The 24,503-nt window shown below is 37.9% G+C and overlaps 1 protein-coding gene across 4 annotated transcripts in view; it reads left to right on the forward strand.

The window, feature by feature from the left end:
- SH3YL1 (SH3 and SYLF domain containing 1) overlaps window positions 1-24,503 on the forward strand; it is a 53,013-nt gene that overhangs the window by 27,311 nt on the left and 1,199 nt on the right. The window lies entirely within an intron of this gene.

Consider the following 24,503-nt stretch of genomic DNA (forward strand, 5'->3'; position numbering starts at 1 on the left):
CCACATCGGTAATATAAATGACCCGTGGTTCTTTAGTGGACTACTTGGGCATTGTAGACTCAGGAGAAGTTTATTTTATTAGGACGGGGTTTTTTTAGATACATTACGTTGATAGTTTTTCATACTAGAATATCTAATCCTAGATGATAGTTTTTCATTTGTGTTATGATTTCTAGTTGTTTCTGATTGGGATTCTGCCATGGAGCAGCAAGTAACCGAAAATGTAGATAAATGGTTACTTGACTTACCTGTCTATCTTCCTAACAGTTTGCTGAATACTATACAATTCTGTAAATGTTGCAGTGGTGTGGTTTCCCAACTGAACTGGTAACAGCAGGAGTAGCAATCTGCTAGTAGAAGCAGGAGCTGGGTTAAAGTGAATGTTGGTGAGAACTGAATCATTAACAGGCAATTTCTTCAGAATCAGAAGTCAGTTATTTTTTTACTTCAGCTCAGCTAATCAGAAAAGGACTGGTTCACATGTTTGCAAAAGAATCACTTAAAATTGCCAAGATGCTGAAACAATCAGGAAACAGACTTGAGGCAGGAATGGGGATGAAAATGCAAAAAACTTTCTTCCTTCCAAACATTATTCTTTCACTGTTCATTCACAATTGTTGAAAATCATCATGGGCTTGAGTGCTCTGGCCTTGAAAATGCATACTTGCTTAGTGTTTCATTCTGCCTCTGCTCAGTAATGTGTTTCCTTTCAGGAATGTTTATGAACAAGAGGGTGGGTCTATGGCTACAATACTGTAAGACAAAATGTTCGTTGTAAACACAAAAGCAGTTCTTTTTGTAACATTGCAAGTATTTTGTCATAATTTGGAGAAAGTAATGATGCTGTTTGCATCTTCTTAGCAGTCATGATTTGCTTAAGAAACTCATAAGCACTTGTGCCTGTAAAGCCTAAATGTTCAAGGTTTTTTTTAGATTTCTCTCAGAAACACTGGCTTTCTTACCTTCCACAAGTACTGGAACTAAATATTTTTTAATTTAATTTTATCGTGGGGAAAATGTGTGCCATTTTGTTCTGATTTTTGAACTGAATAAATTATCTATCTGCAGACATTGAACTCTTAAGACTATTGTTCATAAAATCATCACACCCAAACTCGATTACAGTAGAACTTTAAAAAAAACCAAAATATGAATTGTAACTAGTTTTTTCAGCAGAAACTTTTCACTTTGAAAATAATATGAAAATATTAACAGATTGTTGCTACCTCATTAGGCATATATTTGTATTCTTCCATACTGAAAGAAGTGCTATGTCAAGCCTGATGAAGACACAGAGGCAGATGAGAAATTTGTCACCCTTTTTAAGAAGCTAAAAAACCCCTCCTTCCTTCAATGATGGTTTGAGTGATTTGTCAACCTCATTATTAAAAATTCATGCCTTCCCATATGAATTTGTCTGCAGCTTTTAGACAATGATGTTTGTTGTGGCTTTCTTCACTATATTAAAGAGCCCTTTCCTGCCCAGAGGGGTTTTTTTGTTCCACTCTTGTTCCCTTTGAGACACTTGTGCTGTAATCAAATCGCCTTTTGATCTTCCTTGATCTTTCTTTTGATTGCTAAACAGATTGATGAGCTCTTTGTCATAAGTCATTTTCTCTTTCCTCTCAAATTTTAAACAGTGCTACAAATAGCATATTCTAAGATGTGAGCTCACTGAGATCAATAAGATTTGGGCTCCTAAAAGCCATAATGAATTTGGACTAAACTCCACTCCTTACCTTTTTTTATTATTTATTTATTCACTTATTTATTTTAACCTTCTTACATATTGCTACTCTATGTTAAAACAGTTGAGACAATATCAACCTTTTTTGATTAGGTGTACCATGAAGTTGTGGTAGACTCTGTGTTAACTAAATCCCTCTCAGAGATGCTGCTTTTCATGGTTACGGTTCTCCAGGAATCAGGTCTGGCCCAATTCTCTATAATTTTGGAGATGATCTCAATGTTTCTTTCTGTAATCTATGAATGCCAGATGGTTCAGTAGATCTATGAAAATCTGTTTGCTGTGAGAATTCAAAGACAGATTTTCATGCCTCCTGAAATGTATTTTGTCAAGGAAACTTGACGGTCTGTATGTGAATTTCTTTTTGTTAGTACATTATGGGTTTTTTTGTGGCCAGTTAAAAATGTAAATGTTAATTAAGACAACACAATTATATGGACTAAGAATTCATAGACTGCTGCTTAGATAAAAAGCTTTAAGAAAAAAAATCTGCTTTACATCTCTCTGAGGGCAATAGCATTATTTTTACTGTGACTTCACCTCTTGTTTCACTTACTTTACTTTCATGTCTGTTCAGCAGTTCAGTTTCCATCTGACTTTTATGATCTTGTTATTTTTAGAGCTGCTACCCTGTAGGATAGTATTGATCAAATTCAGGGAAAAGACAAAATATAGCCTGGAATGTGGACACCATTGTAGCTCGCTCTGCATTAATTCATATCTCTAATTATGTGTACTGCTGAGCTTGTTTAAACACAGTGTAGTGAAACAATGGAATTTTTAGTTAGAGCTGCTGGAAGAGAGCGTCACTTTATGCGCTTGCAACTTTAAAATATGTTTGCTTTGCTAAATGTGTGTTGAAGCAATCACTTCATTTTTCTGATACGCTTCTTTTAACTTAGTTTTAACAAAACTAGTACTATTTTAGAACAACTCAAATTTAACTGGAAATCTAACATACAGCTATTTATATCAGCTATGCAGTTCCACATTTAGAAATACCCACTGACAAAAAAATTCTGACAGCTACACTATAAGAGAAATGTAAGTGTGCCCAAATCTCTTCTTGATGAGCGACTTCCGACTTGGGCATTTTTATTGTAATTTTTGCTTTTCCTTTGTTGTCAGAAAGCATATGCTTAAAGTCTGTCTTTCTAGAATATTGTCAATATTGCAATTTTTGCTTCTTTCTGTCTGTTCTCAATCAAGATGATTTAAAATGGTGTCTTCATTCTGAAGAGTCATTTGCCAACTTGAATTGTGGTAAAAATGAATTAAAAGCTTTTAATTTTTAGTTAAGTAAGGTTATAAAATGTTTTTTGTACCACGCTATCTGCATAGACCTGGAAGGGAGAAGGAATCCAAAACCTGTTGTTTTTAAGGATGGAGGAAGACTCTGTGGTTCACAATGAGGGGAAAAATGCATTTTGCTTTTGAACTGGAAATTAAATCATCCACAGAAACATGATTTATTTGTGTCACTGAGACTGGCTGATATTTCAGAAATGTTGGCCCCAAGTCATTTTCATAGGCATTAGACTGTACACTTTTAAAAGTCTATTCATTAATGAGGGTATGAGAACTTGGAGGTAAATAATCTGCTCCACCTGATGGAGTGCTGATAATGGAAGCCATTCTTTCAGTTGAATTTCCCATATTTTCCTGTGATATTTCTGTGCTGTTACCCACTCCTTGTAGATAAGGAAGTTAACTAGTTAATGAAATTGTTCTCCCATTGTGTGTCTTCATGGGGAAGTGGAGTAGGAATTTTTTATGGTGAATAAAAGGTGCTGATTTCAATAATTAACTGAAAACTGGATAAATTAATTAAAATAAACTCAGATAAAATGAGAGATGTGCATATATCTTTAGGTGCTGTGGATGTGTGCCGTATATTTGGAACTGAAAAAAAGCTACTTTTCATTCTTCAGTTCATGAATTACTCCTTTTCCAAGAAAGGCAGAGATTTGCTGTAGGATCAAGTAGAACTATTTCACATTGTAAGCAAGAACCCTCGGCAAGCTGTGCAGTAATCTGTTCTTTCTATACTATAATTTGAAGAGGAACTCTAGCAGATTATAAACTGTAAAATCAATAAGACAGCTCAGTGTGACTAATAGATATTTGTTTTAGAAAACTTTTACAAGGTGAGATAGATGATGTATCTGTCATAATCCTTCATGACATTGTCTGCTAATTTAGTAAACATGAAGAAGTTAACCCCCTGGAAAGTAACTAAAGTACCTTTTTTGTGTGTGTGTTTTTAAGAGTTTTAGCTAAGCTCTGTCTATTTTTGTGTTTTTCGTGGCAAGGCTTGTGACATGTTTATATTTAGTTACCGGAAAAATAAAACATCCATCTGGTGGTCCCCCACAGTAATTTTCTGGCTATTATGAGCTCTTTCTTAATACTAACCAAACCCAGGAAATCCCAGGAAATTATTTTTGAGACTATTTTTATCCCTGATTCACTTTTACTAGGATCACACTATTACTATCGTGAATGTAATAAGTCAGATAATCAAGCTGCTTATGGCTTATGTTGTGGCAAGCTGAGAGGAAAATATGTAGCATGCAGGACTTCACTGGTCATACCGAAACAAATAATTTGCTGCGTATTATCAGCTAACTCAAAATACAACAAGGCACAGAGAGATTGAGGTCAGATGTGCTAGGATGAAATTGGGGTCTTTCTGATGTATGTATGCGTTGGCAGAGAGCTGTTATGCTAAATAAGAACCAGATATACTGGCATGGGGAACAATGTTTTTTCTTGGCATTTTTTAATGGCTTGGAATAAAAATAGGGAAATTAGAGCTAAATCATAGGAAAATCCCAGTGCAATCTACGCTTATTTTTTAAGTGTAAAGCACCACTAAGGTGATAATTCTGATTCATATCAGTTAAAATGTGGAAATGTTCATGTGAACATACTAACGTTAAATGGTATAGGTTAAAGTCTTTTATCTGAGGCCCTTGTAAAGCATGCAGCTTAATGTTTTAGCATATTTATGAAAGATATGTTTAGAAAGTTGTTTCAAAGTTGTGTACTGCATTAGATAATATTTTCTTTCTGTATTGTTGAAGTAGAAGGACAAAGGCAAGTTTAAATTGCTTTCCTATCAATCTGTCTAGAAGAGCCTTTGGGAATGTGGGACCTTCTGCTTCATTAATACTAATAGAAGCCAAACAGGACTTTTAAGTACCTCAAGAAAGTGATAGATACACAGAATTTCTATCCAGACTGTGGCAGAATGCCCCGTGCTTGATTGGTTTGAGGTGAAAGATGACACTGACCTAAGAAATGGAGATCGTTTTGCAGTAACGGTAGGGTGATGCTTTACAGATCCATCTTGACAGCAGGGACAAGAAACTTCATTACATCTTAAAACTGCATGTTTGAGAACATCCTGACTTCCACATAGTCCCCAACACTCCCCTTATCTTTGGTGAAGAGGCAGGAAGGAGATGGGAGGAAATGCTGCATATCTATTCCTGGAAGGATACTGAACATCTACTTTATACTAAGTGCTAAGGGAAGACTCTGATAATACTTTCCTTTCTTTGGGATTTCATTAGTTTTTACCCTGATGGAACAACCACTTTAAATATATTTTTCCATGAGCAGTAAAATTAAGTGCCATGGTTCCCCAAAAAGTGATGTGTTCTTTGTCATGGAGGGACCTCAGGTCCTGCATCTACCTTGGCTGTCCTGATTCAGCATTACATCATGCAGATCAGCCAGCTGATTGACCTAAGAAGGTCATCCACATTTTGTGGAAAAACTGTCAGTTCCTGAATAAGAAATGGGAGGCCTTGCAAAAATAAATCAGTAAGGCAAACACTGATATAAACTGAATTAGTATGGCAAATAACTGTTCTAGAAGTGGTGTAGTAATGCTTCTCACTTTTTGTAAAAGATATGGTTTCAAGAAACTTCTTACCTGTTCATGGGGAGGTCTGGCAAGGATTTCATTGAGGCTTCTCTGGTTATAAATCCATTGGGTTTCTCTTTCTCATTAACAATTTTATTGCCATATTAGGCAACCTTCACATACTCTTTTTCCAGTTGTTTTTTTCTTTACGAAGCTCAGCTGGAAACAACCTCTACTCTTGTAGGAAGTGTGGAATTGTGGAAAGGAAGTGAGGTATTATTAATTTGTTCATACACTGTGAGACTTGCACCCCTCTTCCCCCTTGCCTCTCAGTTGTGCATGTTTGTGTTCTTAGCAGATCCTTTGCTATTTAGCAAGGAAGGTGTCAAAATAAAAAATAAGAAAATAGAAAACTCCTCTGTTAAGGAAAAATAGAAGGGAGAAACTTGCTCTGGTACACAATTTCATGTATTGGTCCCTGCCATAAGGTTCAGACTGTCTCTTCCCTACTCCTTCCACCAGTTTGGCCATTTGTCAACTATTACAGAAGGATGAGGAAGAATTTGAGATTAGTGGTACAGCTAGATATGGGACAGCAGAGAAAGTTTGGAGGTGCTGTTAGGGGAAAAATCTGCCTTCATGTTTGTTGCACGTTGGACAAATTGGAATTAGTGGCTGAATCCCATCTGCAAGCCAGAATTTCCTCATATTTGAACTAAGGGATGTTTTTTTCACAAATGTAGTTACTATAAGCTTTTTCTTTTGAAGGAGTACCTACACATCCAATATTTCACTTGACCTAAAAGCATATGTAGCATTGCATCTTGTTCATAAAATTATGAAGAATACCATCAATACCACTCTTAAATTTTAACTGAAAATTGAAGAACTGTTTGCTGTTTCATTTCATGAACTTTATCATAACTGTGTACTTTTTGACCTGGCTGATGTAATGAGTATTCAGCAAAGGTTGGCTGTGCTAGCCTGGGAAGCGTAATGTGAACACAGGTTGGGTGATGGCAGTCCAAGATGCTTCACCCTCATGAAGGTGGATGTTGCAAGTTGCAGAGTTTGCACTGATCAGTTTAGGCTCTAGTTCACGGGTCTGTGCTGTTTCTAGCTCTTATTGAAGCTGTTGTGTGATGAAGTAGGGGTATCTACCTTTCTCCTACCAGTTTACACTGATCAAATGATACAGGATTGTGTCATGGGATACTGTAAGTGGAAGTACAAAAAATGGTCACCATTTGGCAGAGGAAGGGAATGTCTGTTGAATACCTTTTGAAGTTATAAGCTGATGGAGCCCATGGTATAGATAGAGTTAATAATGGCTGTACTGGTGGTAGAGTAACATAACAGCAATGAGAATAAGTAATTGTGGCAAGAATAAATCCTAGCATAGATTTCAAGAGCCCCTGAGCCCCTTAACCCAACTAAAGTTAACAAGAGTTTTCTATATATTGCAGGTGTTCACATAATATAAATATTTTATCATGAAAGTGGTAGACTTTGTATTAAAATAGTTAGGAGATACTTGTCAGCTTTTTTTACAGAAAGCAGTTTCTGAATCTTTCTCTTTTTAATGACTTGAAATTTCTTTCTGCTTTTCATCTAAATTCATTCTTAGCAAGATTAAATCAGTTTTGTCTCATGCTTTCCTGTTCTTCAGCTAAAATACTTTTCTGTCTTACTCCTTTGCCTGGTAGTAGTAACCTCTTTCATCTGAGTTTTATTCTGTGAAGCTCATTTTCATTTCCTCTTGAAAACAGGCTTTCTGTTCCTGGTCGTCCTGTTCCTCATCCAGTTTTAAACATTGGTGATGAGTATTGTCAACAGCACTTCAAATGAGGCCTTATACAATAATATTATTTTGTATGTTTCCATATGAGATACCTCTTTGTCTCATATAATTTTATTATTTTTAACCATTTTTTCTAACTAGTGCAGAGAAGTTTTTCTCCATGCAAGGCTGAAAAAATCTTCAGTCAGTATTTCACAAAACATTACCCTAAGAAACTGGCAGAAACTATATAGAATGAAGTTGGATTTACTACTATTTTTTTTTTTTCTGACTGTAAGTTGTTTCCCAGACTGGGGTAGAGGCTAAGACTTATATTAAGTGAACTAGCTTATGTGCCAATAACACATTAGCAGAACTTTTGAATCTGACAGTACAGAGATTTGAGAAGCAAAATGCAGAGACAGGGTATTCAGGTTGAGATGTTAACTCAGTATGTGTAGAGGAAACATGGAGAAGCTTGTCAACGTAATAAAAGATCTGCAAATCATTCCTAAATTGTCAGTTTGACCTGAATAAAACAGTGCTCAGTTCTCGTTACTGTACTGTACTTTTCAGAGTATGAAGGTTATGCTTAGCATTGCATCTCAGTTTTTGCCTCTCAGCTTTTGCAGTATGATTTTAGCACAGGCATTATTTGCATTAATGTAGTCTTGAACATAATAAAGCCCTTGACACTGATATAGTTTATTTGACCATTTCAGTTTGAATGAAAATTTAAATGTTTTTTGAAAAGGCAGAAAAATCTAAAAAGTAATCAGCAAAAGTACTGTTATGGAATTGACTCTTGCAAGAAGGAGGTGGGTTTTTTATATCCTAAATATCAAATACATCCACAGATGCTTGACAAAAAAGGCACTTCTTTAATGCAAAAGCTGAGTGTGCTGAAACAAAGATAGAAAGCATTCCATCAGCAGATGAAGATGATGAGCCAGCATGTTCCCTAGTAGGCCAGAAACTGAAAAACAGTGAAATATTTCATACTGAATGAGCTTAATTTGCACAGTAACTTAAACTTCAAATATAGTCAGGTCTGTTTCAACCACCAATAAAACCACTGGTTTTGTTTGCTAGATGTGACACTGTTCAGTAGTGACACAAGTTGGTGACATGGAAGCTGCTTTTAAATGGTCCATTTCCAGCTTATGTGGAAGAGGTCAAAAATACTTTTTCTGGGGTTTATGAGTCTGTTATAAAAGTGTATATAATACCTCCATTCCATGCATACAGATTTGCAGCTGATGATGAATTTCTTATCTGTTGAGGCTCTGGAGCAAAACTGAGAGTAGCATACCTTGTACGGAACACCTGTGGCTGACTTTGCTTTGTACTGTCTTTAACAACAGGTATTAAACATGGAATAGTTTTTTTTCCAGCCACCATTTCTTTGTTAATGGAGAACACAGTTATTAGGTTATTCCAGAAATCAGCTGGAGGGAGGACTTTGTAACACTGGAAACCTGGACAAAGTACCTAGTTGAAGTAATACATAACATCTAGCTCTGCAACTAATTCAGAAAATAGGGTTTGCTGAGACAGTTCCCATGGAAGTGGAAGAGGGCTTTACATTTGGTTTTGCACTCCTTTCCCTGGCTGGGGTGTACATTTAGCACCGAGAGGTATTAAAGAGTGTAGTTCCTGGAATGATACAGGCCTTCCTTGATATTATCCAAGGTACCTTGAATATTTTGAAATTGCCTTAAATCTACATCTGCTGTAACAAAACAGACATCAGGTCTTCTGGATATAGGATGCTTCTTTGCCTGTAAGTGATTGTAGAATGGAACAAACAAACTGGTGCCCACCCTCCCTCTTCAGAGAGGGTTTGTGTAACTGATAGCACAAGTAGGCATTTGTGTGGGCATTTAGAGGGTACTGCTTTACTGCAGTGTCAGTGAAGCTCAGTTACCCCAGAAAGTCCATCCTCATTTTTTCAGTTATGAAGAAGGAATTGTTTTCAGATTTCAATGCTGAATTTCAATACTTTGAGAATCTTAAGAAGCTTTTTTTCAGAAAGTAGACAAAGACAAGTGGTTTTGTTTACTTACCCAAAACAAGCCATAGCTAGTGGCAAAAAAACAGCTAAGGCAAGAGATTATTTGTTCTCAGCGTGATTTGCTGAATATCATGTCTCCTGACCTTTGATCAGATGAGCATTATTGGAGATTAATTGGATCAATGGTGGCATATGACATACTTCAAGTATCTGTACAGAAAGATTTATGCTTATATCTGATTATAGCAGATTAGTACCTGTAGGTATAAAATGTCAAATCTGCCGTGCATATTTAGGCCTTCCCAAACATCTGTTCAGTGAGATCTGAGGTGGTTGTTTTGTGTATGCTGAGGGGTTTTTGAGGTGAGTCTACATTTAAAAAACAAAATTAAAAGGCCATTAAGGAAATTAGTAGTTTAATGTTGATAGGACATTTGAGATTTCACTTGTAAGACTGAACAAATACTTGGTTTGTAATTTGTCCAGAAACAACTAAAATGAAATTTGTAATTAGGTATATGTCTGTTCTGCTCTAGAAGCTGAGATAAAACCCTTTCTTCTTAGGTTAAAGGCTGAGAGGTGTGATCTAAGAATATGCAAAATGAAGCACATTAGGTTAAAAAAAGAACTGATCTGTATGCTGGTGTGATTCAAGAACTGAAATTATTTTCATGACTTATAGTATTTAGGATACAGTTGGGCTACTATTCTTTCTGAATGAGAGTTGCTCGGAGACTTTTTTTCTACGTGGGCATTAGCACATGTAATATTTTGTTGCCATACAGGACCTGAAAAGTTAATTTCTTCAGAGAGTCCCAGCGTGTAACATACTACAATATGCTTGTGCTTTAATCCCTTTTCGCCAGCCCCCACTGGCTGATGTTTTATCTCGTCTTGAGAGGAAAGCCATGACATCTTTTAGTTTACTGCCCTCTTTTTCTCTGTGTAATGACTCATATGGCACTTCCTTTCATCCTTTCTCTGACTTCCCTTACTTCACTTCCATCTTAAGTCTTTAAACACAGACCAGTTGTCACTTTCCAAAGATGATGCTGCTTTAGGCCTATCGCCAGGCATAGTGAATGATAAAGCCTGAGAACAGACGTTGCCCAATAAGTACGCAGTAAGTGAATCTTAACTTTATAAGGTATGTTGTTTCTGCTTATCATGACATCGTAACCTAGGTAATTCGGTAATCTGCCTTAACTTTTGTGCAACCTACCTGCAAACGTGAACACAACATCACCTTTTTGGGTCTGAGCCCCAGCTTTGAGCCAAAGTTCACATTACCTAAACAATATTTGTTAGAAACTACTGACGAATAGTAAAACTTCAGAATTCAAATATCATCAAAGCATGGACTATTAATTGCATTAAACTTCTACATCCATAAAACATTACAAAGTATAAGTATCCAGTGAACTATACCTAATGAGGTCTTAATCTCCAAGATGCCAGTTTTCCAAAAGTCACATGGAATAAGATACTGTATTCGTCATGTTTTTATTATTGCACGTGGTCATAAAGTGGATATTTTGAGGCAATGTTGTTTCAATATTTTATAACATCACTCTGGAAATATTTTTTTCTTTATTTACATTCTAGAAAGTAAATAAGCCAGTCCTTTTTAATAAAGGAATTACATCATGTATGCAAGAGGTTTTTAAATTTGAAGAAATATTCAAAGTGGTAGTCATATCCTTTGCAAGCCATATATTTTCTATTTCAGTAACAGAATACTGTTTTCTGTTGCAGTTTTCATCATTTTGATTGCTTTCTAAACTCTGATTTGAAAAATTAGTTGTAACAAAAAAATTTTTTGTTGTATGTGTGCATGTAGGTGGTAATAAACACACAATTATGTACTTTTGTAGCTTTATTTCTTTACATTCTAGAGTATCTTTTTCTGTGTTTTCAGAGGTAGTCTCTGCATTTTTTACTGTTATCATAACATAAATGAAATAGTTTCCATTGTTTTGTTTCTAAGGAGACAAGTTTAGTTGGATACATACATGCTTTCAGACAATGGAACTATTTCTAAGATTGTCTTAGAATATCAACCGAGTGTGCCTTCAATTGTTTCTTTGTTCTAACTCATTAAAGTATGACTCATTAGAATTATTATGATCAAAACCAGCGTTAATTCACATATCTTGAATTTAAAACTAGTACTCATTCTTGTTTTAAAACTCCTGCTTAAAAGCAATTACAAAATGTAGTAGTGATGTAAGGCATGAGATCCTTAAAATTAAAGGACTGAACAGCTTGCAGGAAACTGGCAGGTAGGAATAATTAGTGGTTTCCTCAAAAATCCAGCACTGAGCCTTACATCTTTCTTCCACACACTCCCTCTCAGCTCCCTTCCAATGCTTCTTTGACTGTCCTTGACACAATTCACCTAAGAAATAAAATCTCTGTGGGGCATAACTTTCTGTTCATAAGTTATTTTCATAGCTACTGTTTTACATAATAGTTCAGAAATAGACATAAAATATAACGGAAGCCAAGAGGATAAGTTTAGATGTAGTAAAAGGTAGATACTTCCCAGTATGATTGATCATATATAACCAAGACATCGGATTTGCCTTGTTCTTGAAAAAGGTGCTGTATCACTGAGACTATTAGTAGTTTCAGCTTCATATTTCTTTGGAGAAGAGAGCTAAAGAATTAGCATTATATCAGACAACATGCCGTCCAGTTTCTCTCTTCATATTGGTCATACAGCACACAATTAGTGCTTTGACTTCAACCTAATTAATGCTGTTCTCAATTGTTTTCTAAATTAATGTCAACAGGTCAGTTTTAGGCCTGTTTCTGTAGTCTCTTGAAATAGCTGCACCATTTAATTCATGTGCTGGTATTTCTTCTTATGGTCAGGGAACAGATAAAGGCGCTAATCACAAAGACATCTTTATTTTCCCTCCTAACTTTGCATCCATCTAGTCTTCTGTTTGCTAGCTTCTTTTTTTTTTTGTCTTTGGTAACCTTGGAACAGGTTCCATTATTGTACACAAAGACTTCTCTCCTTTCAAAACCTACTAATACTAAAACAGTTTATAAAAACTGATGACTTCTTTTTGGATTAATGTTTATCAAACTAATAAGTAACTTCTGTGTTCAGTATTGTATTATGTTGAATTCTAATATGACTCTGGGTTTAGAGTTCTGGGATTTGGAATACATCCATTCATATTCAAAATCTATATCTTTTTATATTGAAGTTTCTTTAAATTATGTACACATCCCCTTTATTTTGATTTCTCTCAATCTTCATTGTTAGTTTTTCTAACTTCATTATCATTCTTCCAAATGCATTTGACCCCTAGCTCTGTGTTGTCTAACTTTATCACCTATTCTGCAGCTTCGGTTCAGCTTAGCCTTCAGCTAAAAGGGTGGCTCCACTACGTCACTAATACCTCTCCCGTTCTTGTACCTCAGCTTTCTGTGGCTTCCAGTTCCTCCAGTGTTCTCTGCTCTCCTTCCCCTTCCGTTTTTTCTTTGCCAATTTCTTCATTCATGGCTATGTCTTCATCAAAAAATCTGTTCTGACAGTCTCCTGTGCTGATTCATCCCAAATATTTTTTTTTCTTATTTTCACATTCAGAAATAAATCCATGATCTCCACAAAATGAGCACTCTGTTCCTTTTGTTCTGTCACCCTTCTATTTAAACAGCTCTGCACTTAATAGTAGAGTGTGAGAAGTCAGTTACTTACAGGCCTCTTACCTGATGTTAATATTCTGTTTACTTATTTTCAAGAAAAATTAGGTTAAATTGAATAGATGTGGAGAAGAATTAAGTACAATGAGTGGAGCAAGGAGTCACTGATATGAGGTAGCTAAGTTATTTTTAGTGTAACAGTCTGAAGGTTTAAAAAATATTTTTTTACTATAAAAGCGTAAGGAAGGTAAATGCCAAGAAAGGAAGGTTTCAGCCAAAGGCCAACGTTGACAAAAAATTAGATGTAAACTAGTAGTGAATTACTTAAAGCTGGACATTAAGAAAGCTTTCTTACCACCTGGGGGAGTATGACTCTGAAACAGCCTCTCCAGATGACTCATGGGGGCAAAAAGAGGAGTGGCCAAAAAGATGGTTTAATGTCTGGCAACACACCAGACTCCAACTTAAGGCTCAGAGAATGTGCTTTATTTAGTTACATGCTCCCAGTCTCACCTGGATGGAGGTCTTCTATTACTAGACCATTCTTCAGGTCCTAGCCAGTGTCTGTCTGCTCTCACCAGTCCATACTGGATATCTTTCAGGAGGATACTGATACAGGTATGATGGTTCTACTCGTCCTCAGCTCATATCTTCTCAACTTTATAGCTTTCACGGATGCGGAAGGTTCTCATTCTCCTTGTTTTATCCCCTGTCTCTCTATTTGTCCCAGTATCCATCCTATCTTGTCACTTCTTTTTGACCCTTAAACTCTCAATCTCATCCAGCAATATCTCTTCCCAGTGTTAGCATCTCATCCTCTTTCATCTCATAAAGCCCATAGTTGATCATATTGCTGATACCTAACCTTCTTTTATGTTGTTGTTTTGGAGTTCTTCAGTACTGTGCTGGACCCTCTTTAAAGCAGTTTGTCTTGCACCCAGTTCAAGCCATTGGCTCTATCTATGGTGATAAATTAAACATTGCCAGGGAATGTGCTTGGGCACTGAAACTATATAATTTATTTCATTACTTTTTTAGCAGGTTCCTGGTATGATTTTGATCTGGGAAAGGTAGCGGGCTGTCCTTTGGAAGTAGTTGTAGTTTGGAAGTTAGCATGTGCCAGAGACTGTCCCAGTAGTCAATATGAATGAAGCTACTCTGATTTGGAGACGTGGAGTTTAATAGCATGCACAGGGCCAGACTGGCAGTTGGCCTTGGTACTGCTCCATTCACTGATGTAAATGTTACAGTTACTTCCATGTCTCCGGTGACCTCTTTATAACCACGTATTAGAAATCCCATTACATCCTCCCTTAACCTGGTAATAGATTAATTGTCATCTTCTGTTTTCTTTGGTAATACTTGTGCTCCCTGAATTCCATTGCTGGGCTCTCTCTGTAATTGCCTTCATATCTATGTTTCCAGTGTGTCACTGCGAAGGTGTCCTTATCAGCCCTCTGTTTTTCTGTTGAGATTTCCCAGCTAGCTATCCTTTGTCCCTTTTCATTTGCTAGATAACATTTTCTGCAGACAACTCATAACTACCTTTGTTCCAGATCCATCTCTTCCTGCCTTACCCTGGTACTCCTGTGTTAACCAATTATGAATTCAAGCTAAAAATGATCAAATAGAATCTGAAACTGCCTGTTGCTGACCACTGCAGAGCATGTATGAACTTCAAGTTGAATTTCTTTAGAAGTTCTCACTTTCTGAGCAAGGAGTCCAATAGATTGTTTTCTGAATACCATTTCAAAGATGTAGCCTTTTCTTTCCATCTCCACTTTTGTCCAGGCTTTGGTCCTGTTATGATTCAATTGTTGCAACATCCTTCTCTCTGACCTTTGCAAATTCAATATTCCTTTACTCTCATCTAGATTCAGTTCTTGCTTCAAACTTAATTTCCTGCCCTATCACTTTGCCTATCCTTTACATTCCTCCACTGACTCTCAGGTTAAGTATGTCTTTGAGTTCAAACAGAACCAAAAGCACTCCCTGCCAGATCCAGCTTTCGTCCCATTCTTGTGAGTATTACAGATTGAACTTAGTGATTCACCTATGTACTTCAAAGCCATTTCTCTGCCTGCCTTTAGGCATCATTGTGGCCCAATGCTGCTGTGTTCCTCAAGTCAAAATTTTACATCTTTAGTTCTTACTGTCATGAGCCCTAGCACGAATTCAGAAGCTATCCCTGTCATTAGTAGTTACCCTGGTGCCTTCAGAATTTACTACATGCTATTTCCTTTGCCCACCCCTTGCCTTCCGCATTCTAACGCAGTGTGCTGGATCCAGCAGAAAATGTATCTCTGTGGTGCTTGCAGTTCCTACCCAAATCCTACCCAAAATATAGCTCAATGAGCCTGAAGTGTGAATGCCTGAATATATGAAGGAGGAGGAGCAGGCAGCAGTAATCACTGTAGGAACTGGACTGGTTCAAACCCCTATTAACAGTGAGTGCAGAAGCTGCATAACTGTTGCTGACTGGATTTCGTTCTCCTAGTTCCACCCTTAAATCTGACTTTGATTGTAATGCAGTAACTCGCACCCCCCTCAGAATTAACATTTGTTGCTCTTATTCTGTGCTTCACCTGTCCTGCAAGGATCTAATGTTATCTTTTAGTTTCCAGATATAACTCTTCATCAGTTGAGGAGCGCAGCAAAACCAGAAATACCTGTAAGATATTTACTCTTGCCACTTAATGCCTCATGTCATTGCTGATATTGCTTGTCCACCAATGAATCTTTCTCTTCAGCCCCTTACTTCATTAAACTCTGATCCCCATCTTAACCCTAACAGTAGCCCAGTTGCTCTGTCAGTCCTACGCTAAACTGATTTGTTTTTGCAAAAAAGAACAGCCATCCTAGCTTCCCATGGGACTGCTAGTGAGCTTAGCTTTCTATTACGTATTTGAATTCCTGCTCTCGGCCTAGCTTTATCATCACAATGCATAGTTGCCCTCCTGTCACGGGGGGGGAATTAAAAAATCAGAGAGGGGTTCGGATTGCTTAAAGAATCACCTCCAATTGTATTAGCAATAGAAAAATCATTTAATAGAAATTTGTATAAAAGTGCGACTTCACAGTATTCGTTGGCAAGGTTCGCTCTATTACTTAGTACATGGATAGAATGCACACAGGAAAATTAAATCAGAATCAACCTAAACTTATGTATATAGGAACTGAAAACATAATAAGGTAAAAGGAAATGTGGGAAAGGGTAAGGGACGCCGTCCTGTTGAGTCACGAGGTTCAGAGAAGACCCCCTTGCTTTCTAAACTCCTGTCGGAGTCTAGGTGTGACTGGATTGACTCCTAGTCCCAGACTTGGTCAATGGTTTATATCTAAAGGGATTACAAGTATAATAGCAGCCTAAAATTCATTAACAGTTGAATAAAAATCATGACAGTAATTTAAGTATAAATTTTAAATAACTTATAATATAATATACTTGCTGTAACTTACTTACTATAGACTATTCAGCTTAGTACACACGCATGCATAAAGACACTAAGAGAAATACCTATAAGAGAATAAAAGAGAGTAAAAGAGAGAGAAAAGAGGTATACCTGTTAAAAATTCCCCTCAAGGTCAGTGAAAATATTCACATCAAATGCTTTGGCATTTGTCTCAACGGGCGAAAGGTCGAGCCTCAAGGAGCGGAGAGAATCAGCCCAGGTCATGTCGGCTTTTGGCAGCAGACCTCTGATTTTCGCAAACAGGAAAGTTTGCGAGCTCCGAGAAGCGTCCCACTCAGAGGGAGATGCTAGTTGCAGCCTGCTGCAGTCCAGGAGAGCTCAAAGGGCCTCACTTAGTACCACTGTTTATAGGTTCGGGAGATGATTGACTTTTGTCATTAACAAATTCCTAGAATCCCAGCTGCACTGGAAAATTCCGAGACTGTTGGAGAATAATTCAAAACATAGATATGGGATGCTCCAGGATTGTCAGGGGAGGATTGTAATGTCTCGAGGTTGTTACGAGAAAGAACTGGCTGCAATCTCTACTCCCGACCTGCTGCCTTCACCAGGCAGCGGGAGTCCTTGAGGCGCACAGCATATCTCCCTGTCTTAGCTGTGTAAGAGTTCCTGGCACAGTTGAGAGTCGCTTAACTGCCTGACTTATTGCACTTATGCTAAGGCCTAGCAAGCCTTCCCGAGTTTGTAAATTTACCTGGAGAGGTGGAAAGAAATGCACCACCACACGTCCTTAGTAGACCAGCAGTTAAATAAGTTCTTTCACTATAATTATTAGTTAAAACTCAGTAATGGCCATGCACTATTTAGCCTGAACCCTAATCTTTGCTGTGGGAGAAGACACTTTTGCAAGAACTGTCACAGGGTAAGACTACTTGTTCATGTAGCTTAAACAAAAATCAGGATCAAAGTGCTTTATTAATTCACTAATGACAGATAATTAGCTAGTAATCTGTGAAGTATACATTCAGGATCAATTTGAGCATTACAGCAAATAAATCACAATATTAGACAACTGCAAAAAGTTAATAAACACCTGAGGTTTCTAAATGCAACCTCCAGAGTCTCAATTGCACTTCCAGGTATGCATGCATATTGAGTGTTATGTGTACAAAGCTTTACATTCATGCACATCCCCTCTCACAGGTAGTATGGGTTATGAGTACACACAGTCTATTCTGGCAGTGCAGGTTCTCCTACTTGCACAAACTTTTTGTTGGAGATGTGCATATTGCAGCTCTATGTGCGCTTGTGCAGCTCCCTACAACCCACTGATCCATATGTTGACAAGAAAGCCCCAGCACGAGGTCACATATGCACAAAGAGATGTGAGTGCCTACTAGGTGCACCCTGTGCTGGTGCTCCCCTAGCTGGGCACAGGCTAGTCACAGTGTCTGACAGGGAGGCTGCTCTCTTTGGCATAGACAGAGATGATGCTGGCAAGGTGACTTCCATTTGTATCAAATTGTCGCGAAAGGGAGTGGTTTGGATCACTCAAAAATCACTTCCAATGGTATAAGCAAAAGAAAAATGATTTAATAGGAATTTAAATAAAAGCGCGACTTCACAGAATTCGATGGCAAGGTTCACTCTATTACTTAACACATGGATGAAATGCACACAGGAAAACTAAGTTAGAATCAGACTAAAATTAGTTATACAGAGACTAAAAATGCAGTAAGTTAAAAAAGATAAATATACAATGAAAAATTAAGTTAGAATTGATTTCTCATGATTTGTACAGAGATGGGGAATGTAAAAAGGTTAAGGGAGACCCTCCCATTGAGTCACGAGGTTCAGAGAAGACGCCCTTGCTTTCTAAACTCCTGTTGGAGTCTAGGTGCGGCTGGATCAACTCCTAGTCCCAGACTTGGTCAACAGTTTGTATCTAAGGGATTATGAGTATAATAACAGCCTGAGATTCATTCACAGTCGAATAAAGTTCACAACAGTAATTTAAGTGTAGATTTGAAAAGTAATAACTTGTAATATACTTGCTATAGAATATTCAGGTTAGTACACACTCATGCATAAAGGCACTAAGAGATATACATAAAAGCAAGCAAGAGCGGTACACCTGTTAGAAATTCCCCTCGAGTTCAGTGAAAATATTCATATTGAATGCTTTGGTATCTTTCTCAATGGGTGAAGGGTTGAGTCTCAAGGAACGGAGAGTATCGGCCCAGGTCCCGTCAGCTTTCGGCGACAGACCTCCGATCTTCACAAACAGGAAAGTCTGCGAGCTCTGAGAGGCGTCCCACTCGGAGGGAGATGCTAATTGCAGCCCACCGTGGTCTGAGAGAGCTCAAAGGGCCTCACTTAGTACCACGGCTTATAGATTCGGGAGATGATTGACTTTAGTCATCAACAAATTACTAGGATTCCAGCTGCGCTGGTACCGTTTCACCTGAGTTATGATTCAGATGAGGAATACTCTGGGGCTGTTGGAGAATGACTTAAGATTCAGATACGGGGTGCTCCAAGGTTGTCAGGGGAGGGCTGGGATATCTCAAGGTTCTTATGAGAGAAATAGTTTTCTTTACTTTTGGGGTTTTTTGTTGTCACCCAACAGCTGGAGTCCTTGAGATGGTCCGCATGACTCCCTGTCATAGCTGTGTGAGAGTTGCTGGTACGGTCAAGGGACGCTTAACTGCCCGACTCACTACTCTTATGCTGAGGCCTAGTGAGACTCCCTGTGTTTGTAGATCAGCCGAGAGAGGGGGAAAGAAATGCACCACCACAGATTACTGCTGTTCCAGTCCAAACTCTTTCCCTGCCAATTACAAATTTTCATGCTGCTTTTATACTTCAAGGTAACTTTGTTTCAAAAGTCTCTTTGAAGTTTTTCATCAAATCACAGAATGACTGAGGTTGGAAAGGGCCTTTAGAGATCATCTGGTCCAACCCCCATGCTCAAGCAGGGCCACTGAGAGCCAGTTGCCCAGGACCATGTCCAGATGGCTTTTGAATATCTCCAAGGATGGAGGCTCCACAACCTCTCTGGGCAACCTATTCCAGTGCTCAGTCACCCTCACAGTAAAAAATGATGTTCAGACAGCATCTCCTGTGTTTCAGTTTGTGCCCACTGCCTTTGGTCCTGTTATTGGGCACCACTGGAAAGAGCCTGGCTCCATCCTCTTTGCACCCTCCCTTCAGGTATTTATAGACATTGATGAGCCTTTTCTTCCCTAGGCTGAACAGTCCCAGCTCTCTCAGCCTTTCCTCATAGGAGAGATGCTCCAGTCCCTTCATCATTCCCATGGCCCTTTGCTGGACTCTCTCCAGCATGTCCATGTCTCTTTTGTGCTGAGGAGCTCAGAACTGGACCCAGCACTCCAGGTGTGGCCTCACCAGTGCTGAGTAAAGGGGAAGGATCACCTCCCTTGACCTGCTGGCAATACTTTGCCTAATGCAGCCCAGCATACTGTTTGCCGCCTTTGCTAGAATGGCATGATGCTGGCTCGTGTAAAGCTGTTGAATCAAGCTAATGGTTGTCTTCCTCTTTAATGTGTCCATTTGGGGCCTGATAATAGTCTTCCTTTTTAATACGATAATTTGGGGCAAACATCCTTCAGGCAGTTTAGTATAATCAATATATGTACACACACAGTATTTACACTCACAGTCGTATCTGAGCAGGTGGTGTTGTCCAGACCTACTAAGGATGGCCATTAAAATCTTCTATAAACTCTTTATTGTTGCTGGTACCAACTACCATTTTTTACTCAGAGATTTGCAGGACCCAGTAATTAACCTAGTTCTTCAGTCTACTTTGGATTCTTTCCTGAACTCTTAATTATAAACTCAATGCTAATCCTTTCCAAAGACAAGCCCAGCGTCCCGTAACAGATAAAGAACTAAGATTTCTGTCTGTTTACTGTCAGTTACAGCTCTCATCCTAAACCTACGAACAATACCCAAGGCTTTCAGTACCTCTGAAGACTGTACTAGTGATAATAAACCTTTTTGATATTTGATATATTTGTTTTTGAAAGCATAGATGTTTGCATCTGCCTAGATCCATTAGTTGTTTTCCATCGTTTGGTCTGTTTGTTGGTTTTCTCTTACTTCTGCTGTACAAACAAGATTCATGTGGTTGCTTAGTTTTCTAGGTCTCCGTTTAAACAATGAGAACTCTACTACAGCTTTTCTGTAAGCTGACGCTTTTTGGTGGGGCTTTTATGCCAGCACTATACAACTTCTGTTATCTCTGATGCTGGAGACTCATCTGACTTTTAACATTTTATGTGATAGTTCCAGTCACTTCTCTCTACTTCTTTACAAAATACAGAGAAAGTAGAAGTTTGTATGTTAAATGTGTTGCTCATTCAGATTGCTTTTTAAATAACAAAAACTATAGCCATGCATTCTAAAGGTTGCACAAAAAAAATTTAGTAAGATAGAGAGACTATTCAGTTTCAAGGAAAAATATATCTACCTAGACAATCACATTTTCATATGGTATGTTGCAACCCAGTAGAAGCAATGTTGTAACCTTTCAACTTCAAAAGAAGCCAGACCCACAGTCCATTTACCAAGTAGAGATTTAGCTGAAAGTGCGTCATATATGGGCAGTTAACAACAGGATTACCCTGTCAGTCATCAGTACCCTTGATCAGATGGCTCATTGGCAGTGACAATTGAGTCACAGGGTCCTTTTTCACAAGCTCTTTAATATGGTTTAGATGAACCCCAAACCAGCAGTAATAGTTTCTGTTAGTTCACTTATAGTATCTACCATATAGGTGCAGACATGACCCACAAAATCATCGTAGCTCTCTAATTGCTGACAATTAGCAAATTTTGCAAAGTGGATGTTTAGCAATCTCACCGCTAACCTCAAGCGCATGAAACTTATTTCAGTTTTATTGCTGTGTCAATGGCCAAAAGCAGCACTTCACAGTTTTTATATAATTCTTCTGCAAGCTCTTTAGCATCAGACTTTCAGTGGCTAGGCGATATACACATCTATGCCAGTAAAATTAAATTTGGGACCCACAGCTGGACTGTACTGTTCTGTCTTCCAACTCAGATTTAGTTTTTGAAAGCATAATAAGCCGAACCCAAAATGATGTAAGATGCCTTTTCTTCTCTAAAAACCAGTCTTAGAATCAGCCTATGGGTTTACTGACATTTTATATGTTGGCTACATGTGCTAGTAAATTAAACAGTGTGAAGGCATGGGCCCAAGCGCTAGAACTCAGTTACCTATGTGACTGAGTTGCTAGAAAGTTCCTTGGTGTTAAATCTCACCTAGCACTTTCCCAGATAATTAATCCATAGATGCAGTTTAGGAGTTACTCCAGTATAGAAACCAGTAGGTAGTTTGGCTGTGGCTCTCCTCTCTGGATGGTGAGCGTTTACTAGTATATATGTGGCCAGTCTATGCCAGTTGGCCTCAAAGTCAAAGAAAGGCTCTGGCACTCTTCAGCCAATTAATAGAAATGTAGCCACTGTATCTGTTCTATAGCAATTTTCTAAAGAATGCTTTTATTCTGCGGTAAATGTGCTGTAATTAAAGATAGTTTTATCACTCTCTCATTCACTCTGGGGCTGGTACTGCAGCGCACCCCAAGAGGCCATAAATTCATTCTAGTTTATACCTCATCGAGTCCTTAATCCATAAGAGTAGTCCTTAGCAAAAAGTTCAAGTCATTATGGCATGTAAAGATGAATAAAAATGAAAGGATATTGTGATGAGAGCAGTTTGTTACCAAGCATACACCATACCCGTGTATGCTAGAGCATTAAATACGTATGCTGGCTGCTGCACTAATTGATCTTCAGCCAAAATTTCTATATTTCTGTTTTGACCACTGTGTTTGTAGAAGTGTGCTGTGTGTATTCAGATACCATTAATTAAGGATTTTCCACAATGTAATTTGTTTTTATTCCAGTGTGCATACTCATAAATCTCAATTATTTCAGTATCATATGCTGTATGTAGCACTGTAGCACCATCTTGTGTGAGCTGCAAATGTGGTTTCAATATATGCATTCAGCCATCTTCATGTTAACTATAACAATTTTATTTAAAACCCTTTTATGTAAAACTGAAATCGGGAAACAAGAATTTGAAATAGCTCCCCCTTATAATATGTGGTAGATTTCATAACAGCGTATTCATTTAAGATACCTATTTGTTAGGATGATCCAAATAAATATGAGGCATGGGATGCTGCAATCTGGAGGCAATAAATATGCATTTTATCTGTTTTATGCTACAAAAATTCAGAATTAAAGGACAGAGATTAGAATCTTTGTGAGAAATAAAATGAAACATAGTATGGGAAAGAGCTGCTAGGGAAAATTAAGTAGGAGTTGTTATGAAATAGCTGATGAATAAAGCTGGAAAATGCTTTTAAATTATAGCAGGTAGCACATGGGGCAGGGACACAGAACTCAATATTCATAATCAGCTGTAGTGCTTTGCGGTTTCTGTATGTTTGGAAAGTTACACATGCACGGGGGCAAAAAGTGGGAAGGGAAATGCATGAAACAATCTTGTTCATATGACAGAGCAAAAAATTATTGGAGGCATGATTGTGGTGCATTGAATGCACTCCTACACTTTAATATCTCACACGCACTTCTTTTGTTCCACCTTTTCATGCTTTAATTTGTGTCTAGATTCCCTTTGGTTTTCTTCCTACTTTTACTGAGCCAATTTCAGTATACTCAATAGTTTTCTGTAAGAGGAATTATAGTCTTACTCTTAATGCAAGTTTGGCCATGGAGGAGGTAGCTATTACTTGCTGGCTTTGCTGCAAGTCCAGCATATTAAAGTGGTGGTGACAGTTCTTCTGTGTACGTTCTTCTTGAATGTAATGAAAAGAAGCTTTCACCATCACTTTCAGCACTTTCAGTCTCTTCTTTTGTGCTGTCAATTATCTAATTTTTCCAAGTATATTAACATAGTTTGGACAGTTATAAATACATAGGAACTCTAATTCTCCTTGAGCGATTATCCATTTGAACATTTAGGTGATGGAAACACATATGGTTAAGAACTCAAAGTATAAGAATTTGTAGTCTTCATCGTAACTTATAAAATGCACTTTTACCCATGAGTGCTACCTGAATGTGGCACAGGGGTAATACACACCCCCTCTTCCTTTTTATATGCAACTGAGTCATAACTGTTTTCATGCCTTAGCACCTAAAGAGTCCCGAGCCACAGTATTTTCTTACTGTTATTCTATTAAAACTAGGAGTAAAAAGTTCAAGTGTCTTTTATTTTTGTGGGTTTTGCTGTGATATTCTCAATCAAAATATCTAGCTTCAAATCACACTTTGTATGGGAACACAGCATATCATTCTGACTGCATCAAATGCTTGAATTCTTGGAGGAAGATCATGTAATTGCTGAATACTCAGTCTGTCAGGGTTTCAAGTATGAAAGTAAAAAAAGGTATTTAGAAAAGTTGTATTGCTGCCTTTTTTTGGTAGGAGTAACTGGTGGAGATGAGGACCTGATAAACATGGGTATTCTTGTCTGGTTTTGGTTTCACATCAAAAGAAATAGTGGTGTGTGACTTCAGATCATGAATATAGATATCAGGGGAGAGAGACTGTGTGATCAAGGAAGACAGCATTTGACTTCTCTGCAACCAACACTCTCCCAGCTCATGGCCAAATAATTTGTATTAATCTTTGATGATTGCTGCAAATACAGATCATGAAGGGAAAGAACTGGCCTATGGAATGAAGATATATATTGACAGATGCTGGGGAAAAAAATCTGTGCTGTTTATGCATACATTTGTAGTTCATTATTCTTCTCTGTCTGTCCTGTTTTGGCTACAGTTTGTATTTGGGGGGCTTTGGGGAAGAGGAGTTTTCCTCTTTCTTTTGAAGTGATAAAAGCAACTAGAAGAAAAGTTCCATGGGTATCAGTTGTTGACAACAGACTGCCAAAAAAAAAGTTGTATCAGTGCTTCTCTGACCATCCTTTCTAG

This window comes from Harpia harpyja, chromosome 15, assembly GCF_026419915.1.
Source record: "Harpia harpyja isolate bHarHar1 chromosome 15, bHarHar1 primary haplotype, whole genome shotgun sequence".
Lineage (NCBI taxonomy): Eukaryota > Metazoa > Chordata > Aves > Accipitriformes > Accipitridae > Harpia > Harpia harpyja.